Source organism: Parus major, chromosome 9 (assembly GCF_001522545.3).
Source record: "Parus major isolate Abel chromosome 9, Parus_major1.1, whole genome shotgun sequence".
NCBI lineage: Eukaryota > Metazoa > Chordata > Aves > Passeriformes > Paridae > Parus > Parus major.
The window spans coordinates 2,646,053-2,659,118 of NC_031778.1; the positions used below are offsets into that span (position 1 = coordinate 2,646,053).

The 13,066-nt window shown below is 48.8% G+C and overlaps 1 protein-coding gene across 1 annotated transcript in view; it reads right to left on the reverse strand.

Annotated features, from left to right (window-relative positions):
• The window catches only part of ITM2C (integral membrane protein 2C), a 23,767-nt gene extending 10,707 nt beyond the window's left edge, over positions 1 to 13,060 (reverse strand). The window contains exon 1 of the mRNA XM_019007857.1: positions 13,043 to 13,060. The gene's annotated coding sequence lies outside the window, so the exon portion shown is untranslated. The remainder of the gene's footprint in view (positions 1 to 13,042) is intronic.
• Positions 13,061 to 13,066: the final 6 nt, after the last annotated feature.

A 13,066-nucleotide genomic window follows, 5' to 3' on the forward strand; every position in this document is an offset into this window, starting at 1 on the left:
GAGGGTGCTCCAGGGCACCTGCACCCTGCTGCTCCATCCTGAGGGTGCTCCAGGGCACCTGCACCCTGCTGCTCCATCCTGAGGGTGCTCCAGGGAACCACCAACCTCCTGCTCCAACCTGAGGGTGCTCCAGGACACCACCAACCTCCTGCTCCATCCTAAGGAGTTGTGCTATGTGCAGTGAACAGGGCAGGCACTGCCCTGCAAAGCTACTTCACACCTGGTGACAGTAAAACACTTCTTGTGCATTTTGCCTCCCTTACCCCAGATACATAAACGACATAATATACATTATATACACATATATTTGTATGTATTGGAAAATTGTATGTGTGTGTGAACATACACAAACATGTATCATCAGCTTCCCACCAATTGTTCAGAATTAAAACAAGCTTTTTATCAATAGGCCATAAAGACTGACAAAAAATAAGAAATATAATCAGGAAGTGAGAATTCCTGGCTACTGAATGTAACAGCATTTATGTATGTATAGTCAATTTTTTTGTTGTTGTTGAAATGCTGGGACTCATGGCAGAATGTCTCACTGGAAATTTTAGTGATGGGTATCACTGGTCCCAGGGAGGTACCTCCTGGCCCTGCTGGGGTGAGCTGATACAAACAGATGCGCTGATCTCAACTCCATTTTCAAGCACATTGCAGCACAGCTCCCAGAAAAATGGACAAAGCATCGAAAGGAAACACACCTGTCCTTTTCAGTGTGCTGCCCAATCTATACAGACAGTAGCCAGCTCACCCTGTCACAGCCCTGAAAACAGAGGGCAGTGCAAAGGCAGGGTTACCCCCTGGACACAGCTCATCCCAACCTATGATGCTCTTGTTTTTACTACCAAAATAACCCTTCAAAATGTTAAGCAGGATGATGTAAGGCCTTTCAGAAGCAGATGAAAGAAGCTGGTTCAGAGATGCCCCAGTTTCCACACAGAAGAGCTGAAAGCTGCCCTCAGCTGAGCAGGCAGGCAGAGGAGAGAGGCACCAGGGAGGGCTCTTGCAGATTAACTCCCTCTGTGCAGTTTGGGATCTGATGTGTTTGATTAGACAAATACTCTCTCCACAGCTGCTTGGAGACTGCTACAAACAGGAGGAGCAGACTGAAAAGCAAACATCAGCCTCTCATTTCCAAGGTTTCTCACTTCATAAAGGAAGAGATGTTTCTCCAGAATAACATGGCCAAGACCCACAGGGTGGTGCCAGTGCTGAAACCCAAACGGGAGAGTCCCTTGGGCCCCTGCCACCCTCTGGTGGCATCAAACCAGCTCTGCCCAGCCCCTCTGGCAGCAAACACCTCTTTCCCCTTCCCCTACCTTGGAGCAGCCCTTGGGAGAGCAGCAGTTCAGTGCCAGGCTTGAAGGTATCCTTGCTGTCCCAGACTAGGACACAGTCCCCAGACTGTGGGGACCCTGCCAGGTGAGGATTCCCTGCTCCTCCCCTGCACCTGAGCTCCACTGAGATGCAGGAACAGGGGCAGAAGCAGGAGCCTGCAGCCCCTCTCCTACCTGCTCTACTCCTCCAGATATTGAATTTTTATTCCCAGCCACATTCAGCCAAGAATGGTAACTTGGTAACTGCCAAGACCAAATTGCTTTGGGGGAGCTACAATTCCCGCACACCTCCAGGAGAAATTAATCCACATTTATTTCTCCTTCATCCCAGCTGCTGAAAGACCCAGAGCACCTCGATTCACTGCCAGCTCCCTGCACTGAAGGATCACTATAATCAGTTTGCTGCTGCTCCTCCAGCAAATAAAGGGATGAGCAAGCTGAAAAGCATCACATTCTCCTCTCTTTCTGCAGACAATGGGCAGCAACTCTGACAAGCCACAAAGAACAGAAAAAAGAAACAAAAAAACACTTTACTAGAGGAAGTTTAAAGGCCCTCTGACATGAACTGCTAGGACAAGAAAGTCATGCTGGATGTCAAGTGTTTCACAAAAACAGCTTTCCCCAGATACTTGTCATCACAGGAGGAGTGCAGACGGTGGGGGTGAGGAGGAAGATCTCCTGACACTGAAGCAAGGCTGAGAAAACGTTTCATGCTGTGCAAGTGAACCATATCCGAAAGGTGCCAGGTTGCTGTGGCTGTTAATGCACTGCTGCTCCCACCCTGGGCTGCCAGTGCTGACTCCAGGGAGGGCTTGGAGACAGGCTTCATGAGGACACAGCAACTCTAAGGGCAGAAAAAATACTCCCACTAAAAGAAAAGCTGTGTTTGAAGAATGCTAGAGAGGGCAAATAATCCCTCAATGGTTTGCTACTTGTTAGGGCAGCTCTGTCTTCTCTGCATGACCAAGGACACTGTGAGATATCCCACCTCTCACTGCCAAAGGTGAGTTCTGCTCCCTACAAAACATTGCTGGCTTCAGGAAAAATGTCCAAGCTTTGCATTGTGGAAGGTGGGAGAAGCAAAGCAGAGCTTTGCTCTGGAAGAAGTTATTAAACAAACCCCCAGACTCTGAGGGAGGAAAGAAAAAGATCAACAGCAAGCGTTCTGATAGAGCAGCAATTTAGGCAATGAGGTTAAAAATGCAGCCAGTCAGGCCAAGAGGAACAGTTAGCACAGTCCTGCAAAATACTGCATAAAAATCACCTGGAAAAACCTGACCAAAAATGTGTCTCAATTCCCCAGCCCAGCAGATGGAAAGGCCACCAGCCCTTATCACTGTGAATACTTGACAATTTAAAAGCAGCTACATCAGCCTGCAGCTCAGCTTGGGGCTGGAGGCATCCCCAGCACTGAGAGCCCACAGATGGAGCAGTGCTCTAACAGCTCTTCACCCAGGATAACCAATCTGCACCAGCCTGGAAAAATCCAAGAAACTTGTTCCACAGGCTGCTGCCCTGCTCATGCCACTACACACCTCCTTTCCCACAGGACCCCTAGAATAGGTGCAGTAGAATTGGTTACAAACAGGGTACTCTAAAAAACCAGAAAATCTACCACACTGACTTCCATCTCTTCTTGCCTAGGAATGCCTAGCTCCCCAGCAAGGGGGGAATCAGACTCAGCAGCAATGTTTTCCTGAAGAGCAGTTCATGCCTTCAAGGTGTGCATTTCCACAGGACAAAAATCAAAATATTAAAACACAAAAATGCTGAATATTCCAAAGTATTCATTAACAAGACACACAGCTTGCAACAAGCCATCCTATTAATTTTCTGCCTTGATCAAACCTTGGGTTTTTTGGCCAAGAGGAATGGAAAAGGTTGGGATCAAAACCATACCTGGGCAGAGGCAGGGACAGGTATTTCAGCTGAGTAAATGGGCTTTCCTCTTTTTGTCATTTTAAACACAATATTCCAAAAGCTGGACATATTTTACACAAAAATGAACATAAGGCACTCCCTCCCCTCCCTGGGTTGAGCAGAGGACAAACATTCATTTGTTCCTGTGAGTCAGAGCAGGGAAACCTCCCAGGCACCTGTGGCTGAGCCAACCCCCCCCAGCTTCATAGCACCAAGCCTTTGGACACAGCACTGGAGGAGCTGTTCACAAGAACCATACCTGGTGAGATGCTGCCTCTGGAATTTCTCATTAATACAGGAGAAGGTTATAAAAATAGAAATGTGACATTATTGCTCCTTCATCACCCATGTCTTGCTGAAGATGACAGAAGTGAGAAAATAACATGTGTTGTGTCACGCCTCGATCCCTTCCTGAGTCGCACATTGCCTCAGCAGAGATGGGCTCAGCTCAAGGCCCTTTTCTGCTTCTTCAGCTTCAGAAACAGCTCTGAGTCCTCCACAAACCCTTTTTCCTGCATTTCTGAAACCTTCTTAGGTGTAGCAGGGCCTGACAAACAGGGGACAGAGATTGGCAAGTGTCTAAATATACACCCCCAACAGGAAAAGAAGCGTGGGGTGACTAAAAATAGTAGATGTGATTTCAATGACTGACAAGTGAGGAGAGAAATGCAGTGCAGAGGGATGCAGTTTGGAGAGCAGTGCCATCTAAACTATGTCGTCACTCTCTGGGACACTGTTCAAGGGAGCAGCAGCCTGAGCTCTCAGTGTTTGATGCACTGACATGACCGCAGACACTGCCATGGCCTCCTCGAAGGATGCAGGCTCCAAACTTAAGAAACTTTCATCAGAACAATCTAACTTACCTTGCTTGTTCACTCATTTCTGGTAGCCAAAGGCTACCATAGTCCAATATGGACTATGAGAAAACTAAAAAAAAAACAGTTCAAGGTTGCTACCTCCAGCACATCAAGTCCCATATTCACACCAAAATCAGTTACTGCTTTATAAAACATAAGGACTTGCAATAGTGGCATTTCTACTGACTTCAAGCGGAAAAACCCCAGAGCTGATTGCTGGAAAACTGCAGCAACTTGGAGTCGGTGTGAGCTGGAAGGGACTGAGCTCTCCTCTGATGTGATGGCTCAGCTTTGAGTGTCACCACTTGGGAAAGTGACCCCCAGGCCTGTACCAAGAGCCTGCTCTTTCTGCAGGTGAAACAAAGCCTTCTCACTCAGCCACCCAATGCCAGCACTCCTTCTACCTGGGCACTGCCAGCACTCACTGCTGCTCCCCTGCTCCAGGGAAAGCACTGGAGAGTTTGTGGGATAAGCTGTAAGGTGAAGAAATCCAGAGCTGCCTCCCAGACAGAACCATGTCTGTAGTCAGGAACTCCAGCACAGGGGGGCTCAGTGGTGCAGAGCCCCCAGGGATGGCCCGAGTGAGCTGGGTGGGCAGGCAGGCTCCAGACTGGAGCACCTGCCAAGCTCTGCAGAAGGGAGGTGAGAGACTACACACAGGAAAAAGGCAGACAAAGGAAGACAAGAAGAGGAACAGAGAGATAAAATATCACAGCAAAGGCATCTTGGCATCCATCAAAGCACCCCCAACACTCCAAAGAAGGCTCCTGTGCCAGATGAACAAAAAAAATGAGTCCTGTCCTCAAGAACAGTGATGCTTGGAGAGATGAGAGGAAGAAAAATCAGGAGAATACCAGGTAAGCCCACGGAGGAACTGCCCTGAGGAACTGCCCTGGCTGAGAGGTCAAAGCTCTGCACTAGCAATGAGAGGCCTCTCAAGAAACTCACACATGGAAGGAGAGTCCTTCCAGGCTGAAGGGCATTTCTGATGCTCTAGGTCAGAAAAGGAAACATGTGCATGCATAGACAGAGAGGAAAACACACACACACATACACACACACACACACATATACATATATATATATATATATATGTATGTACGGCACACAGTTTCCAAGGCAACCAAAGTCCCTGCTCACAGTCCTTGAGCAGTGCTTGCACTGGCCACCAAACAGCATTTCCACAGAGAACACAACTGATGACTTTTGGACTCAAAGATGCCTGGAAACAGAAAAAAAACAAACCCAAAAGCAAGCCTGTAATTAAGAGACTATCACAGCTGAAGGCAAAAAAGTTGCAATAAATGAATCTAATCGCACCTTTGAGTGACACCACAGCACGTGACTAGCAACAAAGCCACCTGCCTCAGGAGTCACTTCACAGCACTGGAAATTAGAATATCAAAAACAACTGCTGGCTAATTAAAACCCCCAGCTTTGTTGCTATACGACAAAGACAGCACGATGTTAAAAATGCAGCCTAGCATGTGGGAGCTCCTAAGCACTCAGTGATCATATTTTTCTTCTCCCTCATCAGCAAGAGAGATATAAATCCCCCTCTTTTCTCTTTTTTCATCCCTTTCTGGAACTAAGGGGCTGTTTCTCCTCCCTCTTTCCACAGGGGTGAGGAATTAATTTCCATATTTTTTTTATTTTGTTTTTTTGGCAGAGGCACAACAACTTCCAGCTGGAATGATTCCAGCCTCCCTCTCCTTTTTCCCAGGAGTACAACCATTCAGAGCATTAGCAGAGCCAACAAAGCCCCTGGTAAAAACAAGGCTGTTCTTACCACACTCACAGCTGAAGCCCCGAGCATCATGTTGAACAGAGAGGCAGGCAGAGAGAAAATAAACAGCTGTGACAAAGTGGCAAAAATATATCCCAACCTGGGCATTTAACAGCCTGACTGCCAAAATACTGATTCTGATAACACAGCCTGACTTCCAGGCCACTCACTGCAATGATGGGGAAAATCAGTCCCTGCCATGGAGCAGCTCCACAGCTAAAAGGCTCTGGAGCACCTGGGCAGACCTCACCTGGGAGAGGGAAGGAGCCAGCACAGCCACGTGAAGGCCACGGGCTGTTCAGGGCTTTTTCACAAAAGACTCCCTGAAGTGAGAGGTAGCATTAAAAGAATGGGAATTTTCCCCAGGAGAAGAATGGAGGTTAAGCTTTGGCACTGGGTCTCAAAAGGTCTCCAGAGGGATGAAAAGCAAAAGGCAGCTCAAGCAAGAGTGAAGCAGAGCAGCTGCTCTGGGAACAGGGGAAGCTCTTAAACTGAGAGGTTGGCAAATTTAAAGAGAGCCTTGACTCAAAGGTAGACACATGCAGGTGGGCAGGCACCTGACTCCTTAAAGGACCTCTCACAAATGCCAAAAATATTCAAGAACACTGCAAAACTGAGGTAAGGAAATGCCAACAGCTTTCAGCTTGCTCTTGATGTAGCTGAGTCTTCCTCCTCCTCCTCCCTGGTGAAGGGAAGCTGCTACCAAAAGCAGTCTGTTTGCTTCTACCATCATGCAGGGCTTGGAAGAAGCAAGCCATGAGCCTGTGACCCCACCAAAGCCCTGAGCTGTCCCTTGGGACACACACCCCTTTTCCCAGCCCGAAATTGTACAACTGCTCCCATGTAAAACTAACCCACCTACCAAGCCAGGCAAGTGGCCCTGGGCACAAGCCAAGAGAGACAGAGGCTGATTTTGCAAGAGGTGTGAAGGACTGGGTGCTGCAGTAACACATCTGAAAGCCCAAAAAAAACACATCAAAAGGCTTCAGGCTTTCACCTGAAGATTTTCACCTCTAGTGATGCCTTTTGATGCTAATGAAGCACTGGAGCAGAGCAACAGCTGGGCCCAGGACTCACCTGGACACTGCCACTGGCCTCTCACACTGCTTCCCCCAGAAAGCTCCATGTCTGGAGAGCTTTTGGGTCAGTGCAATATAAAATCACAGCATTCATCTGAGAGCTTGCACAGTAAAGGCAGGCAGAGATGGTCAGATCAGCCAATCTGGATGAGCAAGCCAAGCACTGCTGATCTGGCTATGGCAAATGAAGCCAATACTGTCCCTCCTCACTCTTCCTCTAGATGTGACTGATTCCCAAAAAGCTGGAAGAAAGGACAAGCCATGCCCAAGATGCTCAAGAACACCCAAGGTCCTGCCTTCTGCTGGCTCTGCAGACAAGAGGGGCAGTCACAGCCAGAAACCTGCACTGACCACTCTGAGCAGAGGGGCAGAGTTCAGTATCTACTGGAGGGCAAGTTCAGTCATCTTCAAGGAACCAGACTTCAGGTTACAACATTTGCTAATTCCCTGAAAATCAGGACTTGCACAGTGTCACACCATAAAATGAAGTCACTGCTCCCTTCTGGAACACTGACAGCTATTATCTCTTCTCCCAGCAACAGCACAGGAAAACTCTGACAGTCAATCCTACACTTGAAAATTCACCACAAAGAAAAAGTGTCTAGTTTAACAACAGCAAGAGAGAGGAGGCAAATTTACCCTTCTCTTTGTTGTTCAAACTGACTTCAAAGGAAGGGCATGGCACCAAAGAAGACAACTCTGAGAAGCAAGTGCAGAGAGATGAATGAAAAAAACAGTACCCTCATACTGTCCTCCCTCAAATGCTAACACTGGCATTAAAAAAAACCCCAAACATTCCTAGGTTCTCACACATCACTTGGGCAGAAAATACATGTCTACAAGTGAAAATGCCTTTTCTATCTCCTGTAAACCTGGTAATGGGCAAACATGTGGTAGCACAAAATCAGGAACTACAGAGCAGCACACAAGGACACCTCATCCTCCATCTCTTTGGACCTGGCTGCAGTGCTCTGCTGGATGCAGCTCCCTTCTTCTGGGCTTCTGTGCCATACTTACTTTGGGTTCATTTGCACCCTTTAAAACTCTTTTTTTTAAAGGTATTTCTTGGTTTTCTGTGTTTCACAAAAAAAAACCAACAAAAAAACCGCCAAAACTGCTGTGCCCAATGCAGGTAAATGCAACAGGCTCTTCCCAGGTGAAGAGCTCCCCATGCAAAGCCAGGCTGGCTCCAGTTCTCCCCCAGCTTTGGGAAAACACACACCTCTAGACAGATATTTCCAGTTCCTCTGTCTCCAGCTCTTCAGTCTACATCTCTTTGGTGAAAGACAGCTACATGTTTCAAAATTCCATTGCATTTATAACATTTCTGCTTGGAATAGATATTCTCTGTTCTAATCCCTCTGCCAGTTTTAGCCAGATCCTTTGTCATGCTCAGCTGGAATATCAAATATTCATGTCCAGAGGCCAGTAAGACACTGAAGTCTAATATTTCACTAGAGCAGATCCTGCAAGGGGCCAGAGAATTATTTTTTTCCAATTCAGACCTTCTCCTCTGATTCCAAGGCATCCCCAAACTACAGAGAACAAAAACCAAATGACAATGCTTCTCTTTAAGCTGACAACTCCATACAGGCCACAAAAAAAGTCATCACTTCAGCCCATGTGGTTATAAGAAGGTTGAGCAAAGACCAGGAGTAACCTTCTGTTACAGGAGGCTGCTTCTTAAAATTAGGATCTACCATATTCAGCTAAGCCTAGACATGGTGAGAGCCCCTGCAGATCGAGATCCTCAAGCCTGGACTCAAGCCTGCCAACATGTCAATGAGCACAATCAATCAATCAATGCACGCTGCTGCCAGCGAGGTTTTCTTTCCTCTCTCTGAATTTACAGCTTGCTTTGTGAAATAGCTTCTTTAAAAGACTCTTCCTCACATCCCCTTCCCTTGCCATCTGTCTCCCACCTCACAACATTCTGCAAAGAAGATGCTCACAAAACCCAACACTGCACTGGCACGGCAGTGTCCACAGGCTGCTGTGACTCTGCTTTATGTGCCCAGAGAGCCACTGCTCCTCCACCTACCCCGGGAGCTGGAACCCAGCTCTGCAGAATCAAAGGTACACCAAACCCCAGAGAGCCGCAAGTGGCACTGCTGTCCTGCTGCCACCATGAAGTGCTGATCCTTTTGGGGTCACTTAGGCAAATGCAAATCATTCCCAGCTCACCGTGGCCAGCTGAGCATCAGGAAAGGCAGGAGGGCAGGGACACAGCAGCAGCCCCAGCAGTGAGGCACTGTCTGCCTGCTTAAGAGCTCCACATCCACAGCAGATGTGCTCCTCACTGGGAAGATGCGCAGTTGCAGGGAACAGAGCTTCCTGGGCACCAGAGGGGCCCTCAGGGAATGTGCTCCCCACGGGTTTCCAGGCTTTTCCCTGCTCTTTCTGCCAAACAGGGCAACCACGCTGGGTGTGGGAGCTGTGGCAACAGGGAGGAGGCTGAGGCAGCTCAGCTGTCAGCCAGGAGCTGAGGCACCCACCAGACAGAGGTCCTGAGGTGCAGCTACAAAGAGACCACACAGACATGGAAGGGTTGGATGGATCCAGTTACAGGCAGCAAGTAGCTCCTTGTGGGAAGCTTCTCCACACAAGCAGGAAGGGTGTGATCCAAAGACCACTGAGTCTTGTCAAGACTTTGGGAATGCAGATGGGATGAAAGGCACAAAATCAAAGCCTGGTATTACTGCAACCAACCAGGAGCAAAACGTCGGTCACACCCTGCAGACACCACTGTGTGCACCCTGGAAATCCCCTCACAGCCCCCGGGTCTGTGAGCCACTGCCAAGGTGTTTCCAGCAGGCTTGCCAGGCCTATGGATACGGAGAGAGCTCTTCCAGTCCTGCTTGGCCCGTAAAACCCTTCTCTGCCACCAGCCAGACCTGAGCAAACACTGCCCTGCCTTCAATACTCATCCTGCCAGAGACAAGCATAAGCTGCTTCCTTTCGCAGAGGCAGGACAACAGGTTTCTGTGAAAGCAGCCCCTGGATCACACGGATGTGTTCCCACTGCCTGAACCCCGTGTCCCCCAGCATCAGCCTGTGCTGCAGTGTTGGTGTAAGGCATGATTTCCCCCAGCCAGCAGTACCGAGTGTGGACACAGCCCTTGGCCAGGGGCAGCCAAAGTCTGCTCTGGACAGAGAGAGGGCTGAGAGGTGCCTCTGCCCTCCAGTACTTTCATCTGCACCAGGTGAGGCAGAAGATTTTAGTGAAACCCCTTCTCCTCTGGCTCTTCTGCTGTCTCTGCCAAGTAATGAGCAATTACTAGAAGGGTGCACAAGAGATCAAAAACCCCATGTTTTGACTGGAGAGCTCCAGCCATCAGTTTTGTTTGGTTCCTGTGGACTTCAACATCCATCACAATCACAAGGAGCGTATTTCCCAGAGCAGTGTAAGACACAGCCTGTGTATATATTTCCATTTCAGACTGCAAATATGGAGTTCAATTAAAACTCACTGAATACTATTTTGCATCTGAAAAAATATTTTTCAATGAATACGACAGATTATTTTACTGGATGCATAACCTCAAGCTGCCTTCTGCTCAAGGCTGCAACATCCCCACAGTTCCTACTAATGAAAAGATTGTTTCTTCTCTGAACTCTTGAAGTCTTGCAACAGTCTCAAAATTATGTGGATTTTTCTGACAGGAGTTTAAATTGCATATTCTTCCCAATTCAAGCCAAGCTGTGCAGGGGAGAAACAAAGCTCAGCACATGCAAGCTTGCTGTCACGACTCCTCACCTACTACTTTTCAGGACACATTAGCATCACAGACATCTTCCTGCCTGCCGCATCTTTGCATTCACCCAGCACCTGCCAAAATTCACAGGCTGCGGAAGCTGCCGCTGAATCATTTCCCAGCTCTGACTCCTATCACTGGGATTGAAGTTATGAGATCAAAGAGAAAAGGAATGCAGAGCATCTTGTTTGCATGTCACCAATGCCATTTTGCTGCGAGGCAGCTAGAGAAAGACACACACAGACAGAAATTATTGGCAGCAGGAGTATGGCAAGAAAGCCTCGCTACGCAAAGACCAACACCACAAGTTGGGTGTTTTACAAAGGTAAAGGTCCAGCTAAGCCCAAGCACACCAAAGAATCCACTGTCATAGTCTGAAAAACATCATCAGGAAGAGGCCACCTGATGGCAGTGGATATGCTGCTCCCAGGACATCCTCATGCTGCACAGACTCACTGTAACCCGTTCCTGCCCTTATTTCATGGGTCTCATGTGGATGTTCTTACACGTCTGTCTGCTGGAGTCGAGAGACTTGAGGAGTCTTTGTTCTAAATTCATGTTTTTAGGTTCCTTTGTTGCTCACAAAGGTGGGCTTAAAAGAACATCACCAAGCCTCCCAGGAGTCAGAGAAAGGCCTAAGGCAACATAAAAACCCCAACATTTATTATTTGCTACCTAAGCCAATTTCATACATCTGGCAGGACCTGAATCAGAATAATTTTGATTGCTGGGATCTGGCGGCACTAATGATAGAAATAAGCTTCTATTACTTTTTTAATTTTTAAACTCCTTTTCTCACAGTGCTTATGAGAAATAGATGGATCCTGCCTGAACTCATGCAGGATCAACAGAAGAATTGAGTTTCTGGCTGTGGAAAGCTGGTTTAATGGCAGGATGAGCTGCAAGTCCAGTGTGATAGTCAGCTTCCAGGGTTGGACATCAGAGGCAGGAAGAAAACTAGCACCTTAGCTTGTAATTAGGAAATACAGTCAGGAAATCACCGAGGTCACAGTCGGCCTCATTCCCCCAGGTCTCTGCAGAGCTCCTTGGTCTGAGATTAACATCACAATCACGACAGACTGAGCACAGCCAGACCCTGGCAGCACAGGCGAGAGCTGCGAGCATATTGTGTGTGATGGGAGAGATCATCACGGTGTGACTCCCTGAACTCTGCAGAACAGAGCAGTCTTCTGAAGCTCCTGCTGCAAAGCACTTCTCCAGGGCAATTCCCACTCGTTTGGTGAGGCACACGAGGAGGAACACTCTGCTCTGCTGCAGGAACAGAGCAAAACCACAGCTCTCACATCGTTTTTTGAGTCAGAGAGATACTAAGGTTCAATAAATGATCAGACCACATGCACAGCCTAAGGATTTGGGAGGAATACAGAAATGCCATTTAGGACTCCTCCTCTGCAATGGAAGCCTGTAACGAGGCAGAGTCGATGCCATGGGTCAGGCCCAGCTCAGGACAATACCTTCACATTACAGAGGGTGGAATTCACCCAGCAGGTCCACCCATGCAGCAGGGTTGGCAAGTGGGGTTGTCCAGCACCAGAGACTTCAGAAACACCCAACTCCTGCCAAATACAACAGTGCCTAGCTCACTGTCCATACTCGAGAGAGGCACTGGATGTACCATCCCTGGTACGTGCCCAGAACTGCCCAACAGCGCCTGGCCACAGCTCACACAGTCCAGGAGCGACCCACACATCTCTACCCAGCCCCAGCCCATATTCTGCATCTACTGTGGATGTTCCAGTGCCTTCGTTCCCCTTGTGCCTAAAGGGTTCCCAACCCCTGCAGCCATGAGCACTTGTCCCCTTCTCCTACCCATCCCCTGAAGCCAGCAGAGGAACTCCACATCACTGTATTAACTCCCATCTGCAAAGCATCTAGAGCTGCGCGCTCTTAGCCCCTCGCTTCTCATCTTGCTCCAGCACCATCTGTTTTCCTCCTCTTGCCTCTTCCCCATGCCAATCCGAAGCCCTCAGAGATGTCAGGATTCGAAATCCCCCCATGCGTGACCAATCCGAAATTACATTCCCGCAGGCTAAGCCACCCAAAGGGGTGAGTTCTGCTGCCACTGTGAGCGCTGGACATTCGCTCCGGTGCCCAGGGACGGCCGCTCTCGCCACGGCGCCGCTACCCTGCCCCATCATCCCCGCTCCTCTAAACTTCGGCTGCCCACCAAGCCCCCGAAGCCGCCGGTAAAGCCAGACACTTCTGCTGGTGCCCGTCCGAAGCAGCATCACACCCCCGGCACCCCTCGTCTCCCGCCGCCCCTCGCCCCCGCCCCACTCACAGCGCCCGGGGGCAGCAGCACGGC